Raw genomic sequence first — 6,517 nt, forward strand, 5'->3', positions numbered from 1 at the left:
GCTGCCTTAGCAGCCCACATCATATTAAGGTAAGAAAATTTGGCTGATCTTTAAAAATCAAAGCTCCATTAAAATTACTTCCTTGTGCTAAGGTTAAACCTGAGCAGGATAGAGTGTTAATGGAGCTGGGTCATGGCAAAATGGACTATGTCTGTATGAACAGAATAGACTTCATCATTATTGCAGTGTGATTGAATCAGTCTTAGGCATCAGATCAACATGAATGGAGAAAGCTGGGATACAGTAATAAATTCAGACAGAGCAAGCAGGATTAGTAAATTAAGGTGGACTGAACAGGTTAGCATACTAGGATAGCTTGGATAGACTAGAACAGGCAAGAGAGAAAGCACGATGGGATAGGTCAGGCACTGAGCCAGTGTGGATGTCACATGGGCTTGATGCTGGTCATCATGGTGAACATTAAATTAGATTTAACTCAGTAACACAAGGGGTTTAATACGGGTGGACCACACCGGGGTGGTGGAATAAGATGACCTTAATGTTTACCATTACTCACTGCCAACTGGCTTCAAGATTCAGGCCCACCTTCAAACACACTTAGCTCATGACATCCAGACCAAAAGAAAGCTTGGAGTGGCCTTTGGCTAATTTCTAGAACCTAGCAGGGGTTCTGTATGGGCCATGTATATTTGTATAAATTCTCTGTCCTGCAGTGACAGGTTTCCTTCTTCACAGTAACAGTCAGTAGCACATTTTGGGCTCTGAAACTCAAGACTGAGCTGAATGGGCATGGGCTAAATAAGGGTAATGAGATGAGGTTAATCTTACAGCTTCTGCTTCTGCAGGACTCTTTCACTCCTTGACATTTGAACTCCTCTGCATACACTGCACCACCTTCAAATCTGGTAGCTTTTAATATCTGTTATTATAGGAGGTTCATCATGGCCAGTCATCCTCTGATGTTTAACAGGAGGAACTAAGTTCTGTGATCTGCATTTAATTCCATAGGTAAGATGATATGGGAGCTGCCAATAGTAAAGGAAACTCCAGCACTCTAACTGAAATCGCAGCTCAGACCAGGGAGAGCCCTTTGAAGCCAGGTTCTCAGGGTAGCTGGTGTGAACCATGCACACTAACCTACTTTCCTGAAATACTCTGCTGTGGGGGAAAGAGTATCATGTCTTGCTTGTTTCTTTCAGAAGGTTGGGAAAGGTTGTCAGAGCAATGTAGCAGAACCAGCCTGAAGCAGGGAGTTAATACAGAGAGATGAAAAATAATGCAGCAAAATTGAATGCGTTAACAGATGTGGAACAGGTGATGATCATGGCAACAGATTGTAGGCAAAGATACTAGAAGAGAGCAGTAATAAATGGTGACTTGTATAGCATTTCCTCCCTACAGTACTCAGCCCGTTTGTCTCGTCCCACTCGGAAGGTTACGAGATGGGTGAATCTTTTTGATTCCCCAGGGATTTGTGTACCAACAAAGGCTGATCTCCACTTGGCAGAGCCGCAGGCTGGTAGAGTCACGACAATGACTCAGAGGAACAGTCAGACTAGCAACTTTATTAACTAGCAAACTAGACAAATGGACAAACTTAACGAACTAGCAAGCTCAGCAAACGAACAGAGGCAATTTGGCAATGGAGCTATTTTCTGGGCAACCCGTCACAATTAATCCAAAACTCATATGCCCAGATATGTATATAGTGGAAGAGTAGAGGAAAAGAGAAGTGAGAAAAGGAAAAGAGAAGAGAGGAGGATAAAGAAAAGGAAAGGTAACACCACTCTTGCATCCTGCGATGACGGTGACAGACGTGGCAATCCTCCGGTGACGGGCGCGCCCTGTTCCCTGGGGAAGGTGTCTCTTTATACTCTAATCCCTGCCTCAGGTCACACCCCTGGAGGACTTATGTTGTTTTGGTCCTCAAAAGTTCACAGGCGCTGGGGGAGGGGGGGTGGATGCGAGGAGTTTCATTCCAAGTTTCGGGTGGTTGTAGGCCCATTCCTTAGATAAAACTCTGTGTGACCTCTGGCCATAGACGGTAACTGTGCATCCTCCGACGCGCTCTTCTCATCCCGTGCTAGCCGACTTGCTGCACCTTATCTCGCTACAATGTTTGAGACAGTACCTCTTTCAGTGTCTCACAAGACAATACCTCTTTTAGTTTCTCCTCCGAAGAGCTCTCCCCATCCCATGCTAGCCGACTTGCCATTGCCATGCAAATTGTGCCTCATCTCTCCACAATGTTTGAGACATTAACTCTTTCAGTCTCTCACACCGTTACTGCCATTTGAACTCTCAGTCATTCAATCTGCACCAGATTCTGTCTTAGCTTATGACACCCACCACAAGGAGCCACAGCAGTGAGAGCTTCTCATCCTGCTATTGAGAAGTGGCCTTTATTGCAGAAGAGCCATACAACTCAGTTTTGACTGTGCCCCCTCCCTGTCCCCCACCCCCCAAACCAGAGCAGCTGCTCTGGTAGAGGGCTCTTCTCCTTGCTCTATCTGTAGTTAGTATCTTTGGCTGCTGTCTCTGGGAGGTAAAGATAAAATTTCTTCCCCTAATGGGAGATGGATTGGACACAATATGGACAGTATGGTACTGTGGATAGACAAGAAGTCTTCTGCAGCTCTCCCCATGATCCATGTTAATTATCTGGGATCACAGCAAAAGAAAGCTTTTCAGCTGGATGTTAAAAGAAAACTAAAATAAGCACAAGCTCTCTGTCTGTTTGATTTAATTTATCCACAGCGGTGAGTAGGGAGCATGTATGAGTCGATAAGACCAAACCCCTCTCCATGTCACTGTGCAGGCTGGATGATGATAGCATGAGTAAAGGTGAGTGTAAAGCTGAACTGGTTTCAGGTATAGTTTTCGCATGAGTAAAATAGGCCAGAAAAATGTCATCAAAAATGTAATAAAACAGAGGAATTAATAATGGGGTGGACTAGGGTGAGGCAGGAAAAAAAGGACAGGTTTGAACTTGCTGCCTAGGCTGAGGCTTAATGGGAATATAGGGGCTAGGGTACAGCTAAAATGGATAGCTAGGCTGAGTGAGGTCCATCACATCCAGGACTGTGATTTTAACAAGAAAAAAAGCAGGAAATGCTGCGTGGATGAAGCAGTTCAGGTGATTGAGAAAAGCACTGGCAAAGTTGTGTCAGCCACAAGAGGGCAGAGAACAACAAGCAGACTTTGGTGAAGCAAGCTGGTGCTGTGCATTATACAGGAATGAGCAGTGAGGACAGTGATCTAACCGGACTGGCCATGCCGTCACAGTGGGATAAGGGATCCAGCCTCTGCTTTCTCCTGCTGACCGTGTGGTTTCAAATCACATTCAAACCTGTTTAAACTATGAAAGCTGACACAAGAGGAGTCTTAGCATCAGAAATCACACACTTTTGAAGCTTAGCAGGAGATTTTGGTGGGCAGCGATCCTCTCACCGCACACTCCCACTGTTAAGCATATTCTTATCTGGTAGATTGAAGGACTTGGGGAAATCCTCCTATGCCATCTTGCTAGAAGGAAGGCTGCTGCTTTTCCCCGCTCACAGGTCCAGCCAGTAGCAACAGAGCACATATGGCAAACGTGAGCACTGGCACAGGAAAGCCAAGTTACAGGCATGGCTCCCACATTGATCAAAACAGTGAGGACACTTCCTTTACTGGTACCCACACAAACACAGGCAGCACTCATATAAACATGAACAGAGAAAGCCTGATCTTCTTCCTGCTAATTAAGCTTAAAATATGCTATTGGACTATACGTATATGCTAATTCACTTAACTTACACATATATGTCTGTTTGCGGGTATCTCTTGATCTCTAGCTGAGACTTCAAGTCCCTCCAGTATCTATCCCAGACCCTGGGCTTTTTATCCAGTCTCCAGTACAGGCCCTCGGTCTTTTCACATTCAAGTTTCCTACCTCTCAGTTAGTCCAACTAAACATTCACTGGCAGAACAAGCACTTACACACACAAACACGTGCACACAAACAAGCTAGAGCACAAACTCTCACGCGTACATACAGGTAGTACTTAGAAATAAAGAAGATAGAACAGATTGTAGTGACTGGGGAAAGGGCTGGCCAAGCAAGTACACTGACCAGCAGCCTGCTTAGACACTATTAGCCCTTTTTATCCAGCCTTCTCTTAATTCTCTTCGTCCTCACACACTTTTCCTCCTCAGTTCACCTCAACTTGGCCTCTCCCTACCTTTGATAATTCCCCGGAACATCCTACAATGGATTTCACGCATTCCCACAATCCTCTAAAACATCCCATAACTTTTAAACATGCCATAACTTTTAAACATCCCATACTAAACTGTCATTTGTCAGTGAGACCCATTCTAATCCTGTGATAATCTTGTTTCCTTATTATCAGTTACAAAGTTACTGTTTGAATGTCTTCAAGGCTACACTTGAATTATTAGTATTTAGTTTTGGACTTCGTTACTATATCCATTATCTGCTGTTCATTATAGTATGCATATGTCCATGTTTAATTTATTACTTCTCCTATTTATTGTGTTGTCTTTTAAGTTGAATAGCCTGTAAATGGATGTCCCTGTACACACACACACACACCCCCTCACACCTGCACACCTCCTCCCTAGGCTCTCCAGTATGAAGTGGCATTTCTCACAGCTGGAATATCTTCCATCTAATCTTCACAGAAGGAACAATCACAGACTGTCTGATGGGCTCCTTTCCTCTGGGAACTACAGAAAAACACTCTGGGGAAGCAAAAGAAGCTGATCAAAGCTGTAAACAAAGTAAATCTCATATGGTCTTCCTTCAACTAGTGGGCAGGACTGACCTAGACAAGACAACTCAAGTAGAATTTTCAGAAAAAGCTCAAGGAAACAAACTGAAACCTTGATTCCATCTCCCTTGGACACCTTCAGTAATCCTTGTTTTCTGATACAACTAATCACTTTATTGCCTCAGAATGAACTAATATTAACAAACCGAATATAAATTGTGAGAGCGCAATACCAAATCTGAATGCATAGTCAGGATTTTTGGGGCCCCATTACTAGCTAGGTAAACGTATATCGCTCTTTTGGCATTTCTGCCACCACAATGTCCCATGGTGCAAATTACTACTGTTCAAATAGAGCTAACCAGACATTTGTCTTATTTTTATTGCTGGGTGTTGTGGGTTAACTGTGCTGGGCAGATAAGCACCACACACTCACTCACTTCCCCTCCGCCACGCCCACTGGGACAGGGGAAGAGGAAAGGAAGAATAAAACAAAGAAAACTTGGGGGTCAAGATAAAACAAACAAACAAGATACTCATTAATAAGTGAAGGATGAGTGAAAGAAAAGGGAAGAAAACAAAAGAAAAAAAGATGATGCAAAGGCAATCACTCATCACCTCCTGTAGGGAGACCGATGCCCAGCCTGTTCCTGAGCAAAAGATGGCTAACACCCCTTAAAACCTTCTCTTTTCCCTTTTATGTCTGAGCATGACATTATATGGTATGGAATATCGCCTTGGTTACTTTGGGTTATCTGCTCAGTTGTGTCCACTTCCAGCTTATTGCGTACCACCTGTTCACTGGGGGTGGCGGCAGAGTGAGAAACAGAAAAGGCCTTGATGTTGTGTAAACACTGTTCAACAAAAGCTAGAACATTAATGTATTAGCAGTACTGTTTTGGTCAAAAATGTAAAACACAGCACCATATGAGCTCCTATGAAGAAAATTAATTCTATCCTAGCAGGCCCAGTACAGTGGGGTAAGTGCTTTGTAGATTTTACTGGAATGAAGGCCCTGACCCTTGTGAATCTCTATCACTGTGATCCTATGACAATGGAGCCAAACTGTGTGCTGAAGTGTAGGCAGTAAGCTCAGTCTGACATAAGAGCCCAGGCAGTATAACTTTGAAGAGAAAACCTCCGTCCTGCTGTGCTCAGTTCACAACTATCTCCTGTCCCAGAGTGGTTTTCTATCCTTTGGTCAGTGGGTCCGCACAATATCCTCTGCTAGAACAATCTGTGCCACCAGGTGATGTCAGCAGAAGTGGTTTATCATGGAGTGAGAAATGAAATTCTTGACTTAAGGGACATGGAAGATACTGATGCAGGTACTGTGGAAAGGCCTAAATATTGTTACGATGTTCAAGGAGATGGATTCACAGATCCAAGCAGAAAGCATGTTCTCATTCCCCTAGTCTCTCATAGAAACTCCTGCCTTCCTGTACAAATACACAGTTCTGTGTGTCAGTGTTCTAGATTGTCTTTATTCCCATGACAACTAATACAAGGAACATGTTATCAGGTATAAGGTACATTCCCTCTCCTTTATGGTAAATATAAGGACTGATGATTTTCAAAGGACTCTATCCTGGTTAGCAGATCAGTGTTGTTATGACCTCTACAACCTTCAAATATGGGGGTTTTTAGCCTGCTGACAGGTGATGCTAAAGCAGTTTTGAATCTGCAGGCTATTGTGCTTAGCAGTGGCCTCATGCACAGTGAAAAGAACAATCTAGTTCTTTTCATTGTACTATCTAGTACTGAGGATAAAGCTTGAGCAG

The sequence above is a fragment of the Ciconia boyciana genome, chromosome 22, assembly GCF_034638445.1.
Source record: "Ciconia boyciana chromosome 22, ASM3463844v1, whole genome shotgun sequence".
Taxonomy (NCBI): Eukaryota; Metazoa; Chordata; class Aves; order Ciconiiformes; family Ciconiidae; genus Ciconia; species Ciconia boyciana.